Below are 27051 nucleotides of genomic sequence, written 5' to 3'. Positions count from 1 at the left end.
AAAGCTGTCCATCATCGCGTTCCGTTGTCGCTCGAGGGCTTCTTCGAGCAAGATTTTGATGGGATCTCCTGCCCCCTCATCTTTCTTCTCATCCGCCATGGGAGGCCATCGGGATTTGCGAGGCTGGTCTTGCAAAGGTTCGACCAGTTCAAGCCCTAACTCCTTATATCCCGACCTCGTTGGGGACATGCAAAGAAAAACAGAGAAAAAGCAGACCGCTCTGATACCATTGATCCGGATTTAGATGGGAACGCAATAGATTACAGAGATAACCATAAATACAGAGATGCAATAACCATAAACACAGAGATGCAGCGGAAATAATGCTTCATTTCATTAATGGAAAATACTGAAATATGCTTACAACCAGAAATGGAAATAAACCAGCTAGGGCGATGGTAGCTTATCCCTGAGAAGAGATGTGCGACTACATGGCTCTGAACTGTTCCGAACTGTGTTACAATGAGGCTTGAAGGCCTATTTATTGTTGAGAAACAATGGAGAACCCTTCACATCCCGAAACCTAACCCTAGAAGATGAAACGCCAAATTGTGGGCCCCGTTTGGGTAAATTGGTACATCAATTTCCCGGGGTCGTAACTTTGGCATACGATCTCCGTTTGACGCGTTCGATAGCTCGTTAGAAAGATCTATCCGAGAACTACCACTTTGGGAGGCAACATCAGTCCATGGACCCATGTTGCCCCAGAATCCCAAAAAAACGTCGTTTAGGGCCTCAAAACGGCTCCGAAAGTTCAGGACCTGAAAAACTGCTAAAAATAGTAAACTGTGCTACAATTTAGGAAACTAAAAAGACTGAAAGAGACAGTTGTGGGGGTCCAAATGGGTTGGTGGGTGGCCACCAACATCCACCTGGATCAAATTGATTCGAGCTTGGCTTAGATTTTTTGGCGGCTAATCGCATTTGATGATTGGTGACGTGAAAGGGAGGGTTTTAATAATAGTCCAAAATATCGTTCAATCACCAAAGGTGGTATAATGTATGCCAATCTTTAATATGCTTAGAAACACGCGCCTTGATTTAATGTATCGCAATCGGGACAGGGCTCAGGTCACATTAGTTGCGCTATTGCAAAATCGCCGATCACCGATGGCGATACGCCTTATCGCATCGGAAGATTTGAAGGTGTCACAGTTAATGAATTGATTGCCACAGCCGATTGCCGATAGCGATACCTTTTATCGCATCGGAGGAATGGGAGGGGGTGCCTTATATATACGATGTGCTTTGCCTTTACCCGATATCTGATAGCGGTTTCCCTTTTCGGATCGGAGTAATTCAATGGGTCCTTATATATGTTTTTCTTATTATAGCGATATGCGATCTTGCGATCGCTTTATCGTAATAATAATAAGCTTTATGATTTGTTTAAAAGACCTATTTTATCATTGTTTGAAAAGGTATATCACATTTCAGTCTGACCTTTTGATGAGACTTTTTTTCTACTAATGAGTTAATACCAATTTATTCACACATCTATGTTTAAAAGGGACCCATTTCATATTATGATTTTTTAAGAAAAAATTTATGAAATGGGGGGTTGTTGTATAGCAAAACAATTGGCGATTCACTGGGAGAAACAGTTATCTCTGGGAAAAGTTAGAATACTTAAACTTTTTAAATCTGAAAATCTTATCTGAGCGAAAAATTCTAATATAACTAGGCAAACATAAATTCTGAATGTAATGATAACTATTTCTGCTATTCTCTTCTCATGTTACAATTAAATACATTCTATGTTTTAAATTAGCCTTAATTGGTTGCTAATGATAAAACAAAAACTTTTCCAACTTAGCTTTATAATGACTCCTTTGTCATAGGTAGAGCCTCTGCTGCCAGCAAACGTCTATAGTCTCGACAGGGATACCTTTTAACCATTTGATCGTTCATTATCCCATCCATTTCAGAGTATAATTAAAAAAGAATGAATCCAGAAATATGTTTTCATATTTTTGTATCATTTTTTCTTTTTCTTTATTTTGTAAGATAAAAAGCCATTGTCCTGGTTTGGTAGCCAGCTATTTGACAATGCCATTCACTGGTTGTAATTTAACTGAACAAGCTGGCTCGTGATGAGACCCCTTGTCTTATAATTATAAGCCATTACCCTGTTTTGATATGCAGTATTGGTAATGTCAGTTGAATTATTTCCCTATGATCATGGTAAGCAGGCTTGTAATAAGACCTCTTATCTTTTACCTCAAATATATTTTAGAATCACACTCTGAGTAATTATAACCCTTGATGAATGGGATGAATTATTTTGTCCTTAAGAGAAGATGGATGACAGGATAAGAGTTGAAGATGCTAAGATTGAATCAGTATCTGCTTTGTATTGATAACCGTTTTCAGACTGCTTAAAAACATTAAAATGGTTTACAGTACTTCTAATTCTTGACAAGAGTTCACAAAAATAAAATGGGGTTTCAGAATCTAAATATACCTAATTTCCTAGAAATCTTCCTTTCTTTTAAGGCTTCCATTTTAAAAGCAAATATCATAACTGTTTCATTTGAGAAACTTTTTCAATATAGTAAAGACCAATGGAAGGCTAACTTTACTTTTCTATAATCCTAAAAATCTAAGCTATGTACAAAAATTTAACTGAAAATTGAATATTTACGAAGGGAGAAGGGGTTACCTCCTCAATTGAATTTTTTTTTCAAGATAAGGCCGTTAATAGGAAGAGAATCTCTCTTTCCTGATAGATCTTGCAATATGAAAGTAGAAGGGCCTATCTTCTCATTGATTTGAAATGGTCTGAGCCACATTTTCTGGAATTTTGTGTGTTTTCCTTTATCCTCATGGGCTTTATCCCATTTCAAAACTAGATCACCAACTTATAATTGTTTTGAACTGGTTGAAGTTGTATCAAAATATTACTTGATAATTTGTTGATGTTTTGCATGTATAATTCTGACTTTTTCCCTTTCTTCTTCTAGTTTCAAAATTTGATCCTGTCTTAGTTGAATAGAAGATGATGGACTTTCTTCAATAAACTGCACTAAAGCTAATGATGGAAGCACTAAGTTGGTTGGTATGATAGGTTCCTTTCCATACACTAGATTGAATGGAGAAGTGCCTATAGAGGCTTTTTGAGTTATTCTATTAGCCCATAGTGCAAATATCAAAGCTTTATGCCAGTTTTTATGATTCTGCTCAATAGTTCGCTTAATAATTCTAATAAGGTTTTTATTGGTGGATTCTGCCAAACCATTGCCCTGAGGGTAGTAATTTGCATAATACCTCAATTTAAATCCCCTTTTGATAGCGAACTCAAACTTAGAATTTCCAGAGAAATAAGATGCATTATAAAAAACAAGATCACTCAGGACACCAAACCTGGTAATAATGAATTGGTCTATGAATTCCATAATTGCCTCAGAGTTCGTTGTCTTTAAAGGAACTGCTTCAACCCACTTAGTAAAGTAATCAGTGGTAGTAAGGATATACGTATGCTGTTTGGATGAATGTGGAGTGATTTCTCCAACGATGTCTAATCCCCATTGCTCAAACGGTTGTTCAATGTTGACTAGTTGCAAAGGGAAAGTTGGGTTTCTTAGTCTTCCACTGGATGTTTGACAAATTTGGCATTTCCTTACGTATTCATGAGTATCTCTGAACAAGTTGGGCCAATAATACCCAGCATGAATGATTTTGTGAGCTGTGGTGTCAGCTCCAAAATGTCCTCCTGCTGGGCCATCATGAAGTTCCTGCAAAACTTTTTGTGCTTCAGTTTTTTCTAAGCATATTAAAAAAATTGAATCATAATTTCGCCTAAACAATACATCATCTATAATTGTGAAGTTTTTTTCTTTCAATCTAATGGCACGTTTGTTTTTATAGGAGAGATTAGAGGGAGCATAGCCATTTTTTAAATAGAAAATCAGATCTGTATATTGTGATTCATGACCTGTGGTACTTATCTGATTGATTTCTTCAATATCCTCTGTACTTTCAGGTTCTTGAATGTTGGATGCTCCTACTAACAACTTGCAAAAACCTTGGCCTTTGACAATCTTTGCTGGCTTGATTTCCAAGTCATATTCTTGTAATGTTCTGACCCAATTTGCTCTCTTTTCTCCTAATTCCCTTTGAACTAGTAATTGTCTTACTGCTGAAAAAGGAACTATAACTTTTGTGTGAGCTTTTAATAGGAAGGGCCTGTAGTATTTAATGTCTTTGTACATAGAAAAGGCTTTTTTTTTCGAATTCCGAATAATTTAGTTCAACACCTTGAAGATTTGAGCTGTAAAACGAAATTGGTGCTTCCAAGTTTTGATCATTAATTTGAGTCAACACTGCTGCATATGACGAAGCGGATGCGAGGGTATATAGTATGAAATGACTAGAAAAATTGGGAGTGCTTAAAGAAGGGGCATTAATTATTGATTGTTTAATGGAATCAAATTCCTCTTTTTCTGCAGATCCCCATTTAAACACCGAATTTTTCTTAATCATCATTTGCAATGGTAAAATAATCTGGGAAAAATCTGGAATGAACCTTTTGACAAAGTTAATTTGACTCAAAAATGACTACATGGATTTTTTATTATGAGGGAATGGAATTTCAGAAATCTCTTTAATTATGTCTGGATCAATATAGATACCATCTTTTGAAACAATGAAGCCTAAAAGTTTTCCTTGATTAAGAGCAAAAAATGACTTCTTTGGATTGAGAGAGATACCATACCTTCTACAACGTTCAAAGCTTTGTTTTAAATCATGTAAATGATTATACCTTTCATTGGAAAATACAGTAATATCGTCTAAATAGACAACTACTGATTTATTGAGCAATCCTTTGAACGCTATGTCCATGGCTCTCTGAAATGTAGCTCTTGCATTGATAAGTCCAAAAGGCATTTTTTGGTAGGCATACATTCCCCACTTAGTTCTGAAGGTAGTTTTAAGCCTGTCATCAGGATGGACCAAAATTTGGTTATATCCTGAAAAACCGTCTAAAAATGACATTATTTTTGAACCAGCTACCGAATGGAGTGTTTGCTCCATGGTAGGTAAAGGGAAGTTATCCTTTTGGCTTGCCTTATTAAGATTTCTAAAATCGATGCAAATCCTAATGTCGCCATTCTTTTTCCTAACTGGCACCATATTGGAGACCCAGTTTGAATGTCTCACAGGAAAAATTATCTTAACCTTCAAGAGTTTGTTTAATTCAGCCTTTATTTGACTCTCTAGGTTAGGATGAATCTTTCTTAACTTCTGTTGCACTGGTTTTTGTTCAGAAAGCATTGGAATAGTATGTTGAATGATTGATGCATCGTATGTTTTCAAATCATCATATTTCCAAGCGAAGACATATTTGTTTTTTGTTAACAGCCTAATGAATGTTGTTCTTTCTTCTAAAGAAAGTCCTAGGCCCAAATTGATGTTTTGAGGGTTTTCCTCAGTACCTAGGTTTATCAATTCAAATCTTAAAGTGAAACTCTGGAGTTTTGAATTGGTCACCCATTTAAACCTATCTTTAATATCATAAAGATCTTCAAGCTTGACCACTGGTTTTGGTATTGAGTTTTCCTCTTACTTTTCTTTCATCTGAAGGTCATGATCACTTTCATCAATGATTTGGTCATCGTAGGACTTGTCAGAAGTCAAAAACTTTAAAATTTCTTCATCATGATTGAACACTCGCCAATTGGTGACATTATCGGGAATTGATGGTCTAAAAATTAACTCTACTGAAAATCTATCCAGGCTGTAATCTTCGGATGGTAGGAGTCTGGAAGCAACATTAGCTAGCAGGTCTGCTGCTGCATTCTGGGACCTAGGTATGGGAGAAATATTGAATGCTAAAAATTGAGAGATGAGTTCCTGTACCAGAGACTGATAATGTTTGAGATGAAAAGAAAGGCAATGAATTGAATTTCTAACCTGTTTAATAAAAATTTCTGAATCACCAAACACTTTCAGATATTGAACCTTGAGGCCAATTGCTTTGTAGAGTCCTTGAACTAGGGCCTCATATTCAGCTGTGTTGTTTGTGCATTCAAATTCCAATCTGCATGATAACATAGTTTTTTCTCCCTGAGGACTAACTAAAATACATTCTACTCCTGAACCTTCACTGGACTTAGACTCGTCAAAATATAGTGACCAAAATAAAGAATTATCAACAATTTTATTTACAGTTTTCTCAACAACATTAACACATCTTGACCTATCTATTTGTGAAAAGTTTTCGATCTGAGATGTGAAATTATTAACTGGGAAAGGAGATGGTTGGGCAGTGAAATTGCCAAAGAATGATTCAGATGAATAATTCCCCAAAATATTGTTATTGAATGCTATTGGTTGGTTTTCTTGTTCAAACTCGGTAACTGTATGGGTCATGTGTTTCTCCCGATCAATCTTGATCTGATTTGGTTTTCCTTTATAAGGTAACCACATATGAGACCAATCGGTGGAAATATAAACATGGAGTTTTTCAAACCAATCTCTACTTAAAATCAACCCATAGAATTCAGGTATATGTGTTGTTGGGTACATATGGTGTTGTGTGCATGTTGTACAGGTGGTGTTGTGTATATATGGTAGACACGGTGTTGTGTGCATGTTGTGTTGTGTAAACGTTGTGCAGGTGGTGTTGTGTACACATTGCGTAGGTGGTGTTGTGTACATGTGGTGTTGTGTACACATCGTGCAGGGACTGCAATGTACAAATGGTATTGTGTACAAGTTTTACATGTTGTGTCATGCACATGTAGTAGTGTGTTATGTGTATTGTGTAGTCGTTGTATCGTGACATGTGTATTTGTTGTGTTGTACTCTGTGTAGGTGTATGTATTTAGTTGCACACTAGGTGTAGGTGTATGTATTGTGTGGGGTTGTACACCATTGTGTGGGTGTATGCGTGTGATGTACACTATCTATATGTGTACATGGTTGAAGAGAAGGCACTGGGTGCTTGTTGGGTGTGGAAACTAATCCGGTGTATGTACGGAAAGGAAAAAGGACAAAGGTAGAAGCAAATAGCCGATTGAAAGATAAGTATTAATATTTTATTTCAATTTTAATTATACATGTGATCTATGAATCTGATTTATGATGATTTCATGTGATCTATGATTTTGATTATGACGGTTGAGTTTTGAGCTAACCGGATGTGATACGTTATACATGATGATTTGATTAAAGAGTTAGTTTGACTTGTTGTGATGGGAAGTAAATAGAATTGCAAGTGTACATATTTCAATTCTAGAAATTATGGTGTAGATTTGCAATTGCTCATGAAGTTTTAATCAAAATCACAAGACACAAACCTACTCTATTGCTCTGCGGACATTAATTCACAATTTAGAACAAAAATATCAGACATGAAATAAGAAATAACACACATGCACACAATATTTTTCTTGGGGAAAACAATCTACTAAAATCCTCAATGTCTACTTGCATTAATATGATGAATAGAGATGTATTACAATTGATTTGCTCAAGTTAGCACAACCTGCAAGTGAATAACCTCTCTCTGCTCACTGAGTAGCTCTGACCAAGACTTAGTCAATTTCTACCTCTACTTGAGCCTCTATTTCCTTGCATAATTCCCAAGGAAAATATGCCCCTGTTAATTAGGAATTTCCTCCAAAATGCTTGCTCAATTCCTCAGGGTTGATCACTTGACCTCATGCAACACCTTTACACTCAACTAGTTTACAACTTTTGGTTAACTGCCTTGGAAACTTCACCACAACTGGGTAACTCGTATTCTTTGTTTGCATGATCTAATTATTATTTGATTCATCAGTTAACTAGATGATCTATGAGTTAGAATCATGTCCCACTACTTAATTGACCACCAACTAGTTCTATTAACAATCAGAACTAGTTTAATTGATTACAACTGAAATTAACTCAACCTAGGCTCATAAAATTTAGGAATCACTACATACAACTGAACTTCATGCCCCTAACTCATATTAACTAAGCTAACTAAGTGATAAGATCCATGTCACATCAGTTAACTCCTCCAATTTGTTTGTTGATCTATAATTTCAAATTTATTTTCAATTTAATTAAGGAAAAATCAAATTGAGATTTTCTTGCTACATTTTTCAATACTTTTTAGTCTAATGGAAATTATGTGCTTGGTATAGGAAATCATGGGAAATACCTGATTTGGGTGGTTGAAACTGACTACAAGAATTAGCAGCAACGACAAAAGGAATTGAAATAGACAACACTATGATTGCAAAGCATTCAGGAGCAGGGCCATTGTGGGACACTGGTACCCAACAGTGTCCATTGATTGCCATGAGCTATGGTTAGTATGATGGTTTTGAGGGAGGGATATGCCTTGGTTTTTGGACCTTCCAATGTGAGAAAACCTTGCCAAGGGATGGATTGCCCGAGTGACTGTGTCGCAGAGAAGGGGATGCCAACACAACTTGGAAGGTGTGTGACTGCACAGAAGGGGGTGACTGGATTATCCAAGCAGAAGGGATGGTAGGGGAATGAAATTATTTTGGTCATCAGCATTTCCAGATGGAATCATAAGCACATTGGGAGTGTGCCCTGGAAAAATGAGTCAGTAATTGTTCATTAAGGGAACAAGTAGTGCAAGAATCATAGCACTGGACATTGGATGCATGTTTGACTTTGGCAGTGGATTTTGGACTTCCTGGGAAGGAGGTGAATCCTAGTATTTCTTTGAGGGTGGAGGTGTGAGCCTCTGGATTCATTTGTTACTGATGCAAGCAACGTATCCTTTTATTTGTTGGTTAGAGAAATGTGCATATGTGTATATTATTGTAAATATTATATTGAGTTGTGTTTATAAAGCTCCATAGATAGTATGATTATTTGTTGGTCGAAGAAAATGCACATAAGTATATTTGGTTATTATTGTAAATACTATAATGAGTTATGTTACAAAGCTCCAGTAAGTAGTATATTGTTTTGTTTTCAGCAGAGGTCATTGTAAATACTACAACGAGTTGGGTTATAAAGCTCCATAGGTAGTATGTTTTATTTTCAACGGGTTGTTGGTCATAGGTGTTATAGAACACCAAGGACGGTGTTCCCCCAAGTGGGAGGGGTTTGTAATAGCCCTTGGTTAATTTTTCATTTAAAAAAATATAAGACCAAGGTCATGGGACATGTATTCCAAGCTAAATGATGGGAAAAACATCCTAGTGGGTGTCACTTTCGGTTTATTAATGGCTATGGAAATTGACAAAGGCAAAGAGGCAATAATTGGCATTTATTTATGAAAATAAAGGAAAACAGGAGAAAATAAAGATGAAAGAACACAAATTTTCATGAGAGGGGAAAATGAAGGAAGTAGGGGCCTCTGATAAAAAGGATTATGAGGATTAGTTCATGGCTTTTGTCAATTGGGCCTTTTGACAGTTTTGGGTGGAGCTCTCTTTTATTCTCTCATTCTCTCATACTCTTGCACACTTAGAGTAATCTTGGAGAATTCTTGGAGCATGCTTGGAGCACTTTAGCATTCACTTGGATTTGGAGAAACAAGGCAAAGGAAAGCATGAACATGAAAGGGAACAAGTGGATCAACAGCTACAGCTGGATTGCTTTGCAGGTAACAAGTTGCATGTGTGATTTCCTTGTTGATTTATGGATGCATGTGATTATCTAGTTATTTGTTGTCATTGGCATGGAGGATTTCTTGGATTGACAGTGGTTTTAGCCTTGCCTTTCCATTTCCAGAATAGCCATGGTGTTGTGGGTTTTTCCACTTGATTGTTTTCCGATTAGTGCTCATAATTCCTTATGGCTATGGGTTGGAACAAACGCTCTGGAAGCCCTGGAACAACTTGGGTTGAGTCACTAGCCCTAGAGCCTAGGTTGGGACAAGCACTCTAAAGCCTTTGCTGGGTTGAGTTGCTAGTCCCTAGAGCCCAGTTGGAAAAATGCTTGAGCCCTGGAAGGTTGTGGGTTGAGTTACTAGTTCTTGGAGCCCTTGACATCTTAGGTAGAGATCGATATAGTTGATGTTAGTGATATCCAACCATGAGGTGGAACCATTGGTTGAGGGTTGAGGTGGGTTGGCCTCTGGAAGCCTTGGTTTGGTTTATTCCATGAGATCCCAAATTCATGCTTGGAATATGGCGCGGGGGTGATTGGCTAAAAGAAATATTTGGTTCAACGCAATCTATGGTAAGGTGGTACATGGAAGTCCCTAACTTGGTTGGCATTTTCATATGTTAATATCAAGTATTTTCCTATTATGATCTATGAACACATGTGTTGATTATGATGGTTATCTTATGGTTGTCTTGCCATGGTTTATATGTTGTTTATTTGTTGGTCATATGTTGGTTATATGATGTATATGGTCAATGGATATTGACATGTTTGATGAATATATGAATGGTTGATGAATGCATGGACTAACATGTGTTATTACAACTAGCTAGAGAGGGTTTAAAGCCTTCTTGGTGATTCTCAAACGAATCTCGAACTATTATGATCATATATGCATTCATGACCTATAACTTACATGTTTTCCATGTGTTTGATAAAATACCTAGTTTGTTCTGGTCAGTCTAGGTCAAGTTTGTATGTTTAGCGCTGTCGTCATTTAACTTATGCTTATGGAAAGTTTCAGGAAGTTTTGAGTAGTGGTCTAGACGCTGGCCTTGATCTCGGGAGCACATGAAATGAACTGGAGATTTTAGGTCACAACCGCTGACAGCTAGGCTTGTGAGTGGAGATGGAGGCTAACAACCGCATGCATGCCTTGTTGTGGGTGTGGTTAGAGGTTAGGTCAGTGAAAAATCAGTTCCACCTTAGGATTTTATTATTAGAGGTTGTGGACTGAATTCTGGGTGACCTAGTGTCTAAAGGGATGTTAGTGAATTTTCAGTGTGCCAATTGGTAGTCCCCACTTCCATAACTAGAAATTGGAGGTCGGGTCATGTCATAGTAACTCTTTGTCTCATGTTTACCCTCACAGACTAGTGAAATTGGGTAAATATGGGAGGGGTGGTTACATCAATCTCCCTTCCACCCCACTTCCCCTCCTCCCTCCACCTCCTCCCAGCTCCTCCCTCTCCCTCTCCCTCTCATCCCACCTCCTCCTGCCAACCCCTCCCTTCACCTCGCCCCATGCCCCTCCCTCTCACCCCACCTACCCTCCACCTGCCCATCTATCCCCTTCCCCCTTGCCCCACCTCTCATCTAGCTCCCCCTCCATCCAACACCTCTCCCTCTTGCCTCACCCCCCCCAGGACCCCTCCCTCTCCATCTCACCCGACCTCCCCCCCCCCCCCCCGCCTTCTCCCCCCCATTCTCCTCCCTCCCTCTCACCCCACCTCTCGTCCCCTTCCCCCCTTCCTCCTTCCCATTCAACACCACTCCCTGTCCCTCTCACCCCACTTCCCTCTCCCTCTCCCTCTCATTCAATGACAATATAATAATAATAAGAGTTTGAAAGGGTTTTCCCCGTAGTGGGTTTGACATGGTCTCTAACCAATCTTAGTGTCTCTATATGTGAAAGGTTTTCTTCTATTGTTCCTTTATGTTTCGTTGCATTAATGATGATAATGTTCTTTTTATGTCATTGCATATGTTGTTGAATAATGTTGTAAAACTGAATAATGATATGATGCTATGGGGTGAATTTAATATGCAAATGAATAGATGCAGTTATCTAAAGCAAAGGACAATATAGCCCTAAGAAAATTTAACATAGTATCAGAGTTGGGCTGAAGTAAAGTCATTGAGATCACCCATATGAACACACCATTGTTGGAAGCAAGAGAATATTGAGGGGACTTCAAAGAATACTATGGTTTGATGGAAACCCTAAGCAATTTTTTCATTAGGGTTTTATGGATATTACAAGATTTGGGTTTGGAAGAAACCCTGGATTATGTCAAAGACTTGAAATATGCAATCTAGAAACCTTAGGATGATCAATGTGAAGATATTCTAGCACTTGTGACAAGTTTCATGTAGAATTGGATGGGATAGTCTCAGTTAGGCCTGGTTGTTAATGAAGCAAGTTGACATATATTAAAGGCATTAATGTTATGTGGAAAATGGATAGTAATGACCCTTGAAGGCTAGTTCAATATGGAGTTTATCTCCTCTCGTTAAAGATAATTACCTTTTAGATTTATGCTACCTCTTTGTGATTCTATTCCTATTTGGGTTTGTTGCTTTGATTATTACTTATACTTCTTGCATATATATTTGAGTATTTGGATAATTCTAACGTCCTCATTGTTAATTTTTCTAAGGGAATATTTATCTTTGCTTGGATAATTGCATTCCTATATACTTTTCATCATTTACATATTCATTCACCCCAATATAACTTAACATCATTAACACTTATGTAGAAAGAAAAAAATCAACAATAATGCAATACAAATAAAAGGAACATTAGAAGAAAAGAGCACACACACATAGAGACACCAGGATTGGTTAAAGACCGGGGCAAAACCCCACAAGGGGGGGAACACATGATTCTTCTTCTTCTTCTTCTTCTATTAGATTTCAAAAATTATCTCACTAAGATACAAAGTACAATGAGATACATCAACCTGCCTTTGATCACCAACCCAAGTCAATTCACAACTACGTTTGTGAATTAACATTTGATAAACCAAGAAAGTTTATATTGTACCACTGTTTCCAGAAACAAATGCATCATCAAGCATTATCAACTTTGTTCGAACTATATTAAGTATATCATGATGTCTATGGGATGAGCTATCCACCACTGATGTATCAAAGTCATATCAATGTACATTAAGTGCCATATCATAACTACCATAAAGTAAGCCTTATTTTACCATGCCACTTATATACACATTAAGGGTGTCTATGATTCATAGGCATGTGCATACCATGTCTACCTATTGTATAGATCATAAGAGTGTCTGCCTTGACATACAAATTTTGTCTGTCATGTCATATACAACCATACCATACATACCATGTCTGGCATGAAGAGTCTAGAAATATCCTCTCTGCCATGAAGAGCTTAGCCATACCCTGTCTTCCATGACATATACAACCATACCATACATACCTAGTCTGCCATGAAGAGCCTATCCATATCCTGTCTACCATGAAGAGCCTAGCCATACCCCATATTCCATGAAGAGCCTAGTCATACCCTAGTGGGAGGCAAACATATGAACCAACCATAATTTTAAGGATGCCAATATGTAATGCTGCAAAGATGCCAATGTGTAATTGAAACGATGCCAAAACATATAACAACATGATGACCCAAAAACGATGTCACGACATATATGATGCAAAGTCATGACTATAATATATATGCGGTGCTAGGACTTTAATATATAGGCGATGCCATAACTGTTATTTAAATATGATGCCAAGACTATGTGCGATGTATAAGATGTATGCAATGATTGTAATATGTACGCCAAGATTGTATGTGTTATATAACACTAATGTGACGATTGTAATATGTATGCCATGATTGTATGTGATACAAATGAGACAACTGTAGTATGTGTGCCAGAATTTTACTGAATACATAAACGAACTAAGATGTCTATTTTTGTTAGAGCATACATATACCTACAATGTCATATAATTGAGATGACAATGATTGATGTGAGACTTCCATATGATTACTGTGATAAATATCGAAGGATCAGTCCCATATGAAAGACCTGTAACATGCCAAGTGAAACATGTGCCAATAGGGGCTATGTTATCAAAATATTTCAGCATCGAGACATTGAGCTAGCGAGCCGTCGGAACCCATATCAACACTAACCATAATGATGAACACTTTAACGAAGAGTGAAAGCCTTAGTTAGAAAAAATATATGATGCATAGTCAAAACATAGATGTGATGCTCAGTACTACAGAGATGCGATGTCTTTTCCACCTGTCTTCCTTCTCAATGAATCACAAAGATATTCTTTATATAGTATATGATAAAGTCCCTTATAGGAGGTTGACATTAAAACATGGTTGGAAATTTAAATTTGAATTTCCCATTAATCTATATATTATTCAAATTCCCTTATAAATATTTGTTCAAATAATTCTTTTGACTAATATAATCCTTCATGGGTCTCAAGGTGTTGCTTTTGGAGGCTTAGGGTTTCCCTTAGGGGAAATACATCACGAAGCTACAAAATTTCAACACTCCCTCTCAACTAGGGACAAATTTCATCAGTATCATAGATCTCTTCTCATCATAGTTGTATCATTATGTATCTAAAGAGGAAGACAAACATCAATATCATCCAAAAGAAGAGGAAGCCATCACCAATGGTAGGGGAGATCAATCCTCAAACCCTACTATTCCTGAAGACATATCTCATGAGTTCTTGGAGGTGTACAACCCAAGCTGATTATGATGTAGGTGTTCTACCACATGACTCTTGAGTGTCATTGTTTGGAAGATTAGTGGACAATAGGATGAGTGAGATATTGTATTGATCAATATAGTGTGGAAGATGCTTGCTCCCCTATGCTATGACTCTTATTGCTCGACATAGGGTGGAAGATGTTTGCTCCCATATGAGATGCCTTGAGGTGAGAGTGTCCCATAGGACCTTTCTCATTATCATTGGATTCCAGGTTGAGATGTGCTCCTTATTGTTGTTTCAGGTTGAGATGTGCTACCTGATGTTGTTCTAGATTGAGATAAGTTCTTCGATGTTGTTGATGTGAATTGAGGGTGGTAGCTTAAACTCCTCTCCGATGTCAAATTCTTCTTCTTTTAGATTCAAGAATCTTCAACATATGAGCAAAGACAATCAAGAGATTAGCAAGGATAATCAGAAATGAGCTGAGATGAGTGAAGATGAATAATGTCGACATTTGATAGCAAGATACTTGCGATGATTACATGACTCAGTTGGAATTTCTCCCTAGCTAAGAGAGAATGTTAATTTGGCAACTTAGTGACAAATTCCAATCACGGGACTAGATTCCTCTTTTCAAGAGGACCAATTTTGACTATTGAGGTGCTCAGTTTGGACAAGGGAAAGTGTATTTTTGAGCAAAAATCCACATGTGCACAAAAGGACAGGTCGACCTAAAAGAGAAATTGGACACCCATGGATGGCTATAAATACAAGTCAAGTGACCCTAATTTGGACATCATCATCATGATTATTCTTCTTTCTTTGTGTTTGGCTCGTATAGGTCTCAAGCAATGAGGCAGAGATTGTCTAGTACAGGTCTTTGCATGCAGTTGGGACCTAGGGTTTGAATTTTACAGTTGACCATAGACTTCGTCAATTGACCATAGAGTTCGACAATTGACCGCATATATTGACTACTTAATCGTAGGCTTTTGAATCATGGTTTTGATCATTAGCATTGTTGGGTTCATCTCATGGACATTGTCTAGTTGATTTTGCTAGATATGATTATGATTGATGATATGGATCATTGTATTCTCTTTTTTTGAATCATTCAATGGAAATCTAATAAGAAGAAGAATTTGAAAGGGTTTTCCCCGTAGTGGGTTTTCCCTGCTCTCCGACCAATCCTGATGTCTCTATGTGTGAATATTTTTCTTCTATTGTTCATTTATGTTTCACTACATTGATGATGATATTGTTCTTTCTATGTAATTGCATATGTTGCTGAATAATGTTGTAAAACTAAATAATGATATGATATTATGGGGTGGATTTAATATGCAAATGAAGAAATGCAATTATCTAAAGCAAAGAACAATATAGCCCTAAGAAAATTTAACAATAATTAGGTAGGATTTTTGGCATTATGGAAAGGTTTGGAGATTTCTATTGCAAAAGGTATAAGAAAACTAAAGGTTCTTAGTCATAAGGAAGATCTCCAAATAGACACACACACACACACACATATTCCCTTTTTTAAAAGCATGCTCTAAGTTTATAATACATAATTGACATTATGAATTAAAAAGAAGGTTTTAAGAACACTTTATGCAAGATTATTCAATATTTGCATGGATTCTTTACCAATAATGCAGTGATTATGGATTAATTACTCACAATGCATTACATAGGTAATACCATGAGTGTTTCATTAAGATGATACAACTTCTAGTTTTATTTTTAACATGTAAGGTTAACTAGATTACAAAATGAAGAAATATAAAATATAAAATTTAGACAATGTGATATTACATCAATCAAAGAATGGGTACATCCATTAATGTATTAATTTTTTTAGCTTATTAAACATTTTCCATGCTACCTTTAGTTTAGGTAGTAAATTTAATCCAACATATGATTGTGTTTACTTTTAAATTATGTGGTACAACCAAAGTGGCAAGTTTATTAATATTTAGTTGTACGTCATTTTGCAATCAATGCATCATAATCCTTTTGCTTTTTTGTCTTCTTCCTTGCTGATTCTCAATAGATTTCAGCTTGGGAGGGGCCCCTCCCCCTGGAAATGAGGAGGTCAACTTTCATGCTTTGATTGATGCTTAAAACTAATCCTAGGCCAAAGGAGCATCAAAAGAAATTTGTTAAAAAGGCTGAGAATATTTTTTCGGTTGCTCTCCCTCTAGGCTTTCGAAAGACCTCTTTGAATTTCTCTAACATAGCCTTGCTTGGGAAATTCAAGGGCATGTGGCCCTCACCCATGTCCATTGAACATTGGTCTAACAAAGCCTCGAAATCCATGATGAAAGGAAACCTAGATTTACTTGCAATGGGCAATGGCTTTTTTGTCTTTCTCTTCAATCTGTAACGAGGGCTTTCAATCCGGATGAGGATATTCCTACCATCGTGCCTATCTAGGTCAAGCTTTCTCACTTTCCCCTGTCGACTTGTTGGATCGATGAATGCTTGAAGACCATTAGAAATGGTGTAGGAAGGTTTCTAGATCACACAAAACATAAAGGCCAACAATTTGCATGTGCCACAATATGCATAGAAGTGGACCTTGAGAAAGTTATCCCCTTTGAGATTGTTCTAACCCGAGCAGAATGGAAACATATTCAACCACTTGACTATGAGAAACTTTCGTTTAAGTGTTAGAGTTTCCATAAATATGGGCACTTCAACTGTGACTATAAAAAATCTCAGGCTAGAATTGGAGAAGGAATAAGCTCTACATAAGAAAATCAATGGTACACCCAAAAGAGGAGGGGAAATCGAGGGAAAGGTGGGATCAATATCTCTAAATCTTCTTGGAAGACTTTCTTGGCAAATTAGATCTTTGGATGTTACTCTAAAAGATGGAATATACTGGGTCCAATTATCGAAGCAGTTCTTAGCACATAATGGCTCATTTGGATTGTTTCTTCATTCACAATGATTGCTTGGTCCTCCATCCACCTGCTCCCAACCCCTCCCTCTCAATCTCACCCGACTTCCTCCCCCCAACTCCCTCCTTCTCCCTCTCACCCCACCTTGCCCTGCTTCCTATAGTCACCTCCCACTAATCCCCTCCCCGTCCCTCTCCCCCAAACCCCTCCATCCACCTCCTCTCCCCCTCCTCTCCCCCTCCCACTCCATCTCACCCCACCTCCCCCATGCTCCTCCCTTCCTCCCTCCCTCAACTCCACCTCCCGCCTACCCCTCACTCCACCCGACCTCTCCTCCATCCTTTCCCCTCCATCTACCTCCCACCGTGCCTCCCCACCTACCCTCCACCCTCCTACCAGCCCCTCCCTCTCCCTCTCACCCCAATTCCTCCCCATGCTCCTCCTGTCAACCCATCCCTCCACCTCAGCCCACACCCCTCCCTCTCCCTCTCACCCCACCTACCCTCCACCTGCATCTCCATCCCCTCCCCCCTTGCCCCACCTCCCAGCCACCTCCTCTCCCTCTCCCTCTCACCCTACCTCCCCAACCCACTTCGTTTCCCCCTTCCTCCTTTTCCTTCCACCCCACTTCCTGTCCCTCTCAACCCAACCCCTCCATCCCCCTCCTCTCCCCCACTCCTCCCGCTCCATCTCAGATCACCTCCCCCATGCTCCTCCCTTCCTCTTTCCCTCCAAACCTTGACTCCACCTCCTGCCTACGCCTCACTCCACCCGACCTCCCCTCCACACTTGCCCCTCCATCTATCTCCAACCCTACCTCCCTCACCCTCCTCCCAGCCCCTCCCTCTCCCTCTCACCCCAATTCCTCCCCATGCTCCTCCTACCAACCCTTCCCTCCACCTCGCCCCACACCCCTCCCTCTCCCTCTCACCCCACCTACCCTCCACCCACATCTCCATCCTCTCCTCCCTTGCCCCACCTCCCATCCACCTCCTCTCCCTCTCCCTCTCACCCCACCTCCCCCATCTCACCTCATCTCCCCCTTCTTCCTTTGCCTTCCACCCCACTTCTTGTCCTTCTCACCCCAACCCCTCCATCCACCTCCTCTCCCCCTCCTCTCCCCTACCCCTCCTACTCCATCTCACCCCACCTCCCCCGTGCTCCTCCCTTCCTCTCTCCCTCCAAACCATGAGTCCACCTCCCGCCTACCCCTCACTCCACCTGACCTCCCCTCCACCCTTGCCTCTCCATCTACCTCCCAACCCCTCCCTCTCCCTCTCACCCCAATTCCTCCCCATGCTCCTCCTACCAACCCTTCCCTCCACCTTGCCCCACACCCCTTCCTATCCCTTTCACCCCACCTACCCTCCACCTGCATCTCCATCCCCTCCTCCCTTGCCCCACCTCCCATCCACGTCCTCTCCCTCTCCCTCTCACCCCACCTCCCCCATCCCACCTCGTCTCCCCCTTTCTCCTTTGCCTTCCACCCCACTTCCTGTCCCTCTCACCCCAACCCCTCCATCCACCTCCTCTCCCCCTCCTCTCCCCTATCCCTCCCGCTCCATTTCACCCCACCTCCCCCATGCTCCTCCCTTCCTCTCTCCCTCCAAACCTTGACTCCGCCTCCCGCCTACCCCTCACTCCACCCGACCTCCCCTCCACCCTTGCCTCTCCATCTACCTCCCAAACCCTCCCTCTCCATCTCACCCCAATTCCTCCCCATGAAACTCCTACCAACCCCTCCCTCCACCTCACCCCACACCCCTCCCTCTCCCTCTCACCCCACCTCCCCCATCCCACCTTGTCTCCCCCTTCTTCCTTTGCCTTCCACCCCATTTCCTATCCCTCTCACCCCACAACGCCTCCCTCCACCCCCACCTCCCTGCTCCTATTTCTCCCTCTCACCCCCCTCCTCCCTTATGATCCTCCTTTCCTCTCCCTCCAACCCCCAACTCCACCTCTCACCTACCCATCACCTAACCCCACCTGCCCTCTTCCTCCCTCCTACCCTGTAATCCCCTCCTCCCTCTAACTCCCCTCCCTCCATCTCGCCCCTCCCTCTCCCTCTAACCCCACTTCCCCCCGTGCTCCCCTTCCTAAACCCTCCTTCCACCTCGCCCCTAACCTCTCCCTCTCACCCCACCTCCTGCCCATGCTCCTCTTGCCAACCCCTCTCTCCACCTCAGCCCACACCTCTCCCTCTCCTCCCTCTCACCCACCTACCCTCCACCTGTCCCACCATCTCGTCCCCCCTTACCCCACCTCCCCTCCCTCCATCTTTCCCCTCCCTCTCCCTCTAACCTCACACCCCACTTCCCCCCCACGCTCCTCCCTCCAAACCCTCCTTCCACCTTGCCCCTCACCTCTCCCTCTCACTCCACTTCTTCTACCCTACCCCTCCCTCTCCATCTCATCCCACCTCCCCCATGCTCCTCTCTTCATCTCCCTCCAACCCATCACTCCACCTTCCACCTACCCCTCACCCCACTTGACCTCCCCTCTCCCCTTTCCCCTCCATCTCCTTCACTCCACCTCCTACCAACCCCTCCCTCCACCTCCTGCCAACCCCTCCCTCCACCTTAGGCCATGCCTCTCCCTCTCCTTCCTCTCACCCACCTACCCTCCACCTGCCCCACCATCATGTCCCCCCTTTGCCCACCTCCCATCCATCTTTCCCTCCATCCACCTCTCCCACCCCTCCTTGTCCATCTCACCCCACCTCCCCCATGCTCCTCTCTTCCTCTCCCTCCAACCCCCCACTCCACCTCCCACCTACCCCTCACCCCACTTGCCCTCCCCTCCCCCCTTGATCCTCCATCTCCTTCCCACCTCGCCTCACCTCCTCCCTCCACCTCCTCTGAACCCCTCCTCCCTTCACCTTCTCCTACCCCTCTCACTGCCTCTCCCTCTCACTCCACCCTCTCCCTCTCTCTCCACCTCCCCTCTCCCTCTCTCTCCACCTCCCCTCCTTGCCCCAACCCCACCCTCTACTTCGCCATACCCTCCTCCCTATCCCTCTCAACCACCTACCCTCCTTCCCTCTACTTCACCATACCCTCCTCCCTCTCCCTCTCCCTCTCAACCACCTACCCTCCTTCATGCTTCCCTCACCCTCCTCCCTCCGTCTTCCATCTCATCCCACCTCGACCCACTCCATCTCCCTTCCTCATAAACTTTAGCATAAACAAACACATGAATCTATCATATTATACCAACTTAAATAAATAAATAAACAATTTAATATCAATGATTCTAAACACGGCAAAACATATCTAGAATAAAATTGATATGAAATGTGTTCAAGATGTGATCTAAATTTAGGTATAGAATAATAAGTCTAGTCTCATTTCATTTCATGTAATCCACTCCATAAAATTACACCACCGTAACAACTAACAAATATTTAAAATAATTAGAAAAATTCTTATCAAAGTAATCATACGTGAATTAATAAAAAGGTGACCAAAGTGAAACTATTTTTAAGACACAATCAATACATTTGTTTTTCGTTTTTATTTTAAACCCCAAAATCGAAATTATAATTTTCTCATACAGTGGTTCTAATGAAATATAATGAGAATTGGCAGTTCTAATGAAATCTAACGAGACAGATGGACACAGAGAGGTTTATTTTAATTAATGGGACAGGAAAAAATGAAGACACAGAGAGACTGATGGACACATAAAGGTTTATGCTAATTAATGACACAGTCAACGTAAGGAAAGAGGGTTTTTGTTTGAGCTCCAGTCAGAGAGAGGGGTTCATGTTAAACCAAACAGACACAAAAGGAGGAAGGGCTGCTTGAGTTTGAGTTTCCCTTGAACAAAAATCTTCTATGAGCTTGAGTTTGAGTTGCCATTGAACAAAAATCTTCAATGAGCTTGAGTTTGAGTTGCCCTTGAACAAAAATCTTCGATGAACTTGAGTTTGAGTTGCCCTTGAACAAAAATCTTCGATGAGCTTGAGTTTGAGTTGCCCTTGAACAAAAATCTTTGATGAACTTGAGTTTGAGTTGCCCTTGAACAAAAGTCTTCGATGAACTTAAGTTTGAGTTGCCCTTGAACAAAAATCTTCAATGAATTTATTCAAGAATAGATTCAAGTAAGCAATGATTGGGTTTGAGCTAAAAAAAACTGAGACAGAGACAAAAAGAACTAAATTTATTAGAAAGAATAAACTAAATTTAATAACAGGTGGTGGATACATATGCACAAGGTTAAAGTAATGAAGTAGATAAAGAGAAGATGATTCAATTTGTTGGTAGGAGCCGACGCGGGGCTTCAACAACTACGGGTTGGTTGAAGAACGGAGAAGAGCAAATCACCAGAATTAGAAGAAGAAGGGTGTTTAGGGTTCAAAGAGGGTTTGGATCAGGTTTCACCAACCGAGGTCGAATCTATCTATGAGGTTGCATCCTCAAGTGATGGTTCCCATCAGATAGAATTTTCCAAGATTTTATGCAAGCTTAAAACAATGAATTCAATTCAAGTAAGGTAAATAAGTTCATGCAAATAAATGGAAAATAGCTAGAGGGAGGAGGGTAATACGAATTTAATGAAAAATAGAACATCAATGAGCCATAAGGAAATGTTGAAGGAAGCATAAGAGCATAACAAAGCACAACATAGAGGAAATAAATACTTGGAATTAGAAGAAATCAGTCCTATAGTTGAGCGTTGAGCAGCAATGATCTCCATGACCCAGAAGAGTGTTTAACTTCATGACCCAGAAGAGCGTTGAGTAGGTAAGTTGTGTCTTTGAAGTTGTTGCTCCAATAAATGATCAATTATTGTGTGGAAAGCCTGCAAGGCTTGATATATATAACCAAGGTTGCTTCTTATCTAAGGTTTTGGACTTCCTTTCAACGAATATTTTTCCTAATAGATCTTCCATGCTTTTGTTCCCTTTTGAACCGTTAAAATCTTTTCCATGCTTTTCCTTCCTTTTGAACATCTTTTCCATGCTTTTCCTTCCTTTTGAATAGCCTTTCCATGCTTTTCCTTCCTTTTGAACATCTTTTCCATGCTTTTCCTTCCGTTTGAATAGCCTTTCCATGCTTTTCCTTCCTTTTAACCGTTAACGAGAGGTAAGGGATGTTTTCCCTTCACTCAATTTTATCCATCTCATCTCTCTTTAACGCAAAATTTTTAAAATTGCCCTCCACCATGTCACTCCACAGCATTATTAATCTAGTCAGCTTGCACAAAGAAATTTCAGGTTAAAAAATATTTTGGCATGATGATGGATGCTTTCAGAATGTTAGCTTTTTTGATTCAGTGTTATGCCTATTTTTGGTGTTATATATATGTGAATTTATGCCTTGTTGTTGTGTTCATTACCTAACTGATTTTTTCTTTTCTGTGATATATGAAAATTTTTGGCTGTAGATTTACGGATTTTTTTGCACATATGTGAAGAGGAGGTTTGAACTTTGAACTTTGGACCTATTTGATTGATAGATTTACCAAGTCTTTCATTGGAAACACGCTGCCAATATCTGAAAATCTATTTTCCAATCTGAAGTTCGTATACCAATATGCAAGCATCTCCCTATATTTGTCAAAACTGGTATACACTTTTCCCTGTTGCTCTGAATTACATAGTATGAGGAATATATGTTTTTTTTGGTAATTCAATTATTGTTTAAATATCTGGATAAGAGGACTATGCAAGTTACTTTGTACATATATAGAGGTCTAGAGCTTAGATACTTCACTTTTGTATTTAAGTGTGTGTAAATGACGAGGTTCTAGTCCAACTTTTGTGCATTGTTCTTTTACCAACTTCCAAGCATCTTAGCAATGATTATTGTTAATTCTTCACTGTGACACTGCACCCGGTAATTCAATTTTTAATGTGAAACCTGTTCATTTATAAAGGATGAGATCTATTTTGTTCTAATTAGCATATTTATAAATTTTATCAATTATTGTCATTGCCTCATGATTTATGAAAGAAGATATGAGGTTTCAATCTAGTAGGCATACGTGGGTCCATGTGCATATTTTTAGTTCTGATTATGTGTTTTGTGCATTGACATATATAAAAATTAAATCCTGATTTAGAAAGTGCATATTTACCCATATTTATAATGATTATTTGGCATGTGTGTATTGTTCCAGGCATCTCCATATTTTCCATAGTATATTCGTACTTTGTTACTGAGAAATGTGAAACATCCAATGTTGGTGTAGATCTCATTTAGGATTTGCCATTTTTGGGTTCTATATTTTTATAATTAATGAGTTATAATATGTATGCATTTCTGTAATTGGATTCTTTACACTGCAATATCATAGGAATAATGGCTACACATTGGAAGGGATATGTCTGGTGTTCAAAACCACTTGCTTTTCCTATCTTTTTATGTAGAAAGGATTCTCTTGAATCTTCAAAAGAAAAATCGTTAACAATTCAATTTCATCTCAACTATTTTGTCTGATTAAGCATATTTATAAATTTTATCAATCAATGTTGTTTTCTCATGATTTATGAAAGATACAAGGTTTTTATCTGGAAGGCATATGTGTGTCCGCGTGCTTTTTTTTGTTCTGATGATGTGTTTTGTGCATTGCCATATAAAAGAATTATTACGAAATTATTTTGTAAAATCCATGAAATTAAAACATGTAATTAATTAGATTAATCATGTGATTTATAATCAACACGCAATTTATCAACTAATTGACATCAAATTACAATAAATGAGTAGAGACTACTTACCTGTGGCGATGATGCTTCTCACTTGTGATTTAAGGGTTGAACACTAGTTGAATTCTGCTAACTGCAACAAAGTCTTGGGGACGACTCTCCATCCAACCGTAGGCTCAATTGCACAAAAACTTGCTACAATTGGCCACCCCCGAGCCCTCAATCAACGTACTACTACCACGGTATCATTTGTCTCACAACACTATTCTCCCAAGAGAATGGATGATGGTGTTATCACTCAAGAAAAATTTCTAAATTGTTCACATCAGTTCGATTGTTTGCCAAAGGGTTGGTGTCAATGTTGGGTCTAGTCTTTTCATCTGGTTTTAGAGTCTAAATAGTTTGAATAGGAGTCTTGTTAAGAGTATTGTTGGTATGTATAAAGGGGTCAATCCTCTGTTTTAGTCTATCATTGGTCTCACATCTCACATGGATATCATATGTCCAAACTCATTTCAAAGCCGAAATTGTCTAGGTGATTTTGTAGCGCCTGTAATAATTTTAAAGTGGTTTTGCAACACATAAATCCTTTTTAGCAGTTTCGCAGCGCAACATGTTTTAGGTGATTTCGTAGCGCATAATTCATATTTTGCACTGGCTGCGCTACGAAATTGGGGATTTGTTCGAATCCATAGCCATTCTTTCACAGCTGTCATATCCATCAAAATCCATCAACAGTTGTCAGCCTATACACTTCGTCTATCATATCCAATCGCTTATCCTCATCATTAGGTCGTTAGGTGTCTTGGTACTGGCACATGTTTGCAGTTGTATTTTACTTAGCGGTTTTGGTCATTCAATCAGGGTTTTCAAAATAGTATCAGAGCAATCAGGGAAATGTTCTTGTGGGTTTTGCTTCTATTCTTCGAATTTGGAGCAGTCTGAAACTATTCCTTGTAAACAATCTTGAGCTCAGTTTTCAGGGATATTCTCATTGTACTGGATATTCTGTTTTCTGAGATTTTTCACCCAGCTGAAAGACACACTTGAGATCCGCGATTTTTATACACGACCTAAATGAAAGCCAAGCCATCCATATCCTCGGAAGGCAGGCACTGCTAGTCAAATTGGTCCATCAACAAATGAAGAGGAGAACAGGTCACTATCAGCAGTTCCATCTGCACCTGACAGATTGTGTACAGGTTCCAATCTAGGTGGTGAAACTCGGAAGAACGCAGCATTTGCTCCATACAATGCAAGACTGGGACCACTTCAAACACATGATAACATCAACTTGCAGGAAACAAATATGGAATCATCCAGTACAAGCATTTCACCATCAAGTCTCAAGCTATTTGGCCAGACGGTTTTAGTTCCAACTAATGAGTCAGGCTTAGATGTTAATGTTAAAGGAGCTTTCGAAGAGTTTACGTCTCATAAGAAGGAGAGACACTAATTAGATGGTCAAATTCCTGAGAATTCAAAGTTGGAAAAGATGAAAGGATCGTTGCATAATGTTGGTGTGAAGGCTAAAATAAAAGTAGTTAAATCTGAGAAAGCCTCGAGGGTGACATCCAATATTCCACCATCAGACTCAGGGACCAGTATGCTCGAAGGTAGTGGTGAATCAAATGTAAATCTGCCCTACAAGGAAATCCATACAGCACAGCAGGACTCGGATGAGCCGCTATCTGAACTGGATAACAACATGAATTCCCTTTCTAGAGAGCATCAAGCCTCTGTTCCTATATCCATTTATTCGAGACATATTCCAGTGCAAAATGTTGAAGGAGGGGCAAAAGAATGTGTGGCAATCAATACATTGAATGGTAATGGATCATTGTCTGACACAACTGGGAAGATGAAGGCAGATGTTCAAACTTCACAGCTAAATGTTTTTCCACCATTTCTTGGCATGCCAGGTTCTTTCAATCCAGCATATGCTGCAGCAACAGTAGCGACAGCTGCATTCTGGCCTGCGTTGGTCTCAGGGGGTTCTCCATTAGCAACAGGAGATCCACAGCCACCAAGAGAAGGGAAGAATGGGCATTCATTTGGTGAAGACACAAGAGCAATGGCAGCAGTTACAGCAGCTTCTGGAAGTTCTTCACTTTTATGCAAGACAGAACCTATAAGGGAAGCAAGAAAGCATGAGAAGATGATTACAACCAAAGAAGATGGTGAGATATTAGATGCAATGCCTACCAATCCTTGTGCCAATACTAAAGGAAAACTAAGTGTGGAACAATTGGATGATGGCATAACAGGTTTGTCGTGTCCCAAGTCTGGACATGCTGATGGTTTGCCAGAAGTTTTACCATCAAGTTCAGATCCCAACATAACTAGCTGTAATGAAGAGTCCTGTGATGTAGAAATGCAGATAGAGAAGCCAAATTTTCAAGTGGAAGAACAGGATGATAATGCACTTTGTATCAACTTGCCCAATGGAGAAACTACAAACAGTAGAAAGGTTATAAAAGAAAGGTCATCAAGTGGTTCAAATACACCTTCAAGTGCTGACCCTGAAGTTGATCCCTGTTTGGGGATGAACACTGAAGTGAAGGGCAATAGTGAAAGGGATTTTGAGTTTAACTGGGTTGGTAGTGGAAGTTCTGATGCAGGAGGAGAAGAGGTATTAACCAGATTCATACAGTTATATTTGGAACAGTGAATGGTGTTATCGGTGTCATTGCATCTTTTCCTCAGGAGAAATATCTGTTTCTTGAAAAGTTGCAAGCAAATCTTGTCAAAATGATCAAGGGAGTAAGGTGCTTAAGCCATGAACAGTGGCGATCATTTAGCTATGAAAGGAAGACTGTGTTTTTGAAATTACACAGCAGTTTCGTAGCGCGCTACGAAACTGCTGTAGCTGCATGTTACAATTCAGTTGATCAATTATGATTGACAAAGCGGCAAATCTTTTTGAAAGGTTTTGTCATCACACAGGTACATGAAAACGGTGGACAACACATCAAGGACATGGTAGTCTGCTCTATTTTGGGTAATTAAAGGATAAAGGACATGCTTCTTTGGATTCGAACATTTTGAGGTAAACCAAAGACCAGTAAAACAGGGATAATTTCCTATGTTTCAGGACAATGGAAAACGTGTGACATTGAAGACCAACATGGAGCCTTGAAGATCCATCACAACCAAACTAAAAGAGACCACTTGTCAGGGAAT

General features: G+C 39.9%; 1 pseudogene; it reads left to right on the top strand.

Moving 5' to 3' along the window:
• The window catches only part of LOC149253046 (uncharacterized), a 118572-nt pseudogene extending 92033 nt beyond the window's left edge, over positions 1-26539 (top strand).
• The last annotated feature ends 512 nt before the right edge of the window (positions 26540-27051 follow it).

Source organism: Pinus tabuliformis, chromosome 7, assembly GCF_031772625.1.
Source record: "Pinus tabuliformis cultivar Carrire ecotype Pingquan chromosome 7, CPIR1, whole genome shotgun sequence".
Classification (NCBI taxonomy): Eukaryota; Viridiplantae; Streptophyta; class Pinopsida; order Pinales; family Pinaceae; genus Pinus; species Pinus tabuliformis.
This window is presented reverse-complemented; position numbering and strand designations above follow the sequence as displayed.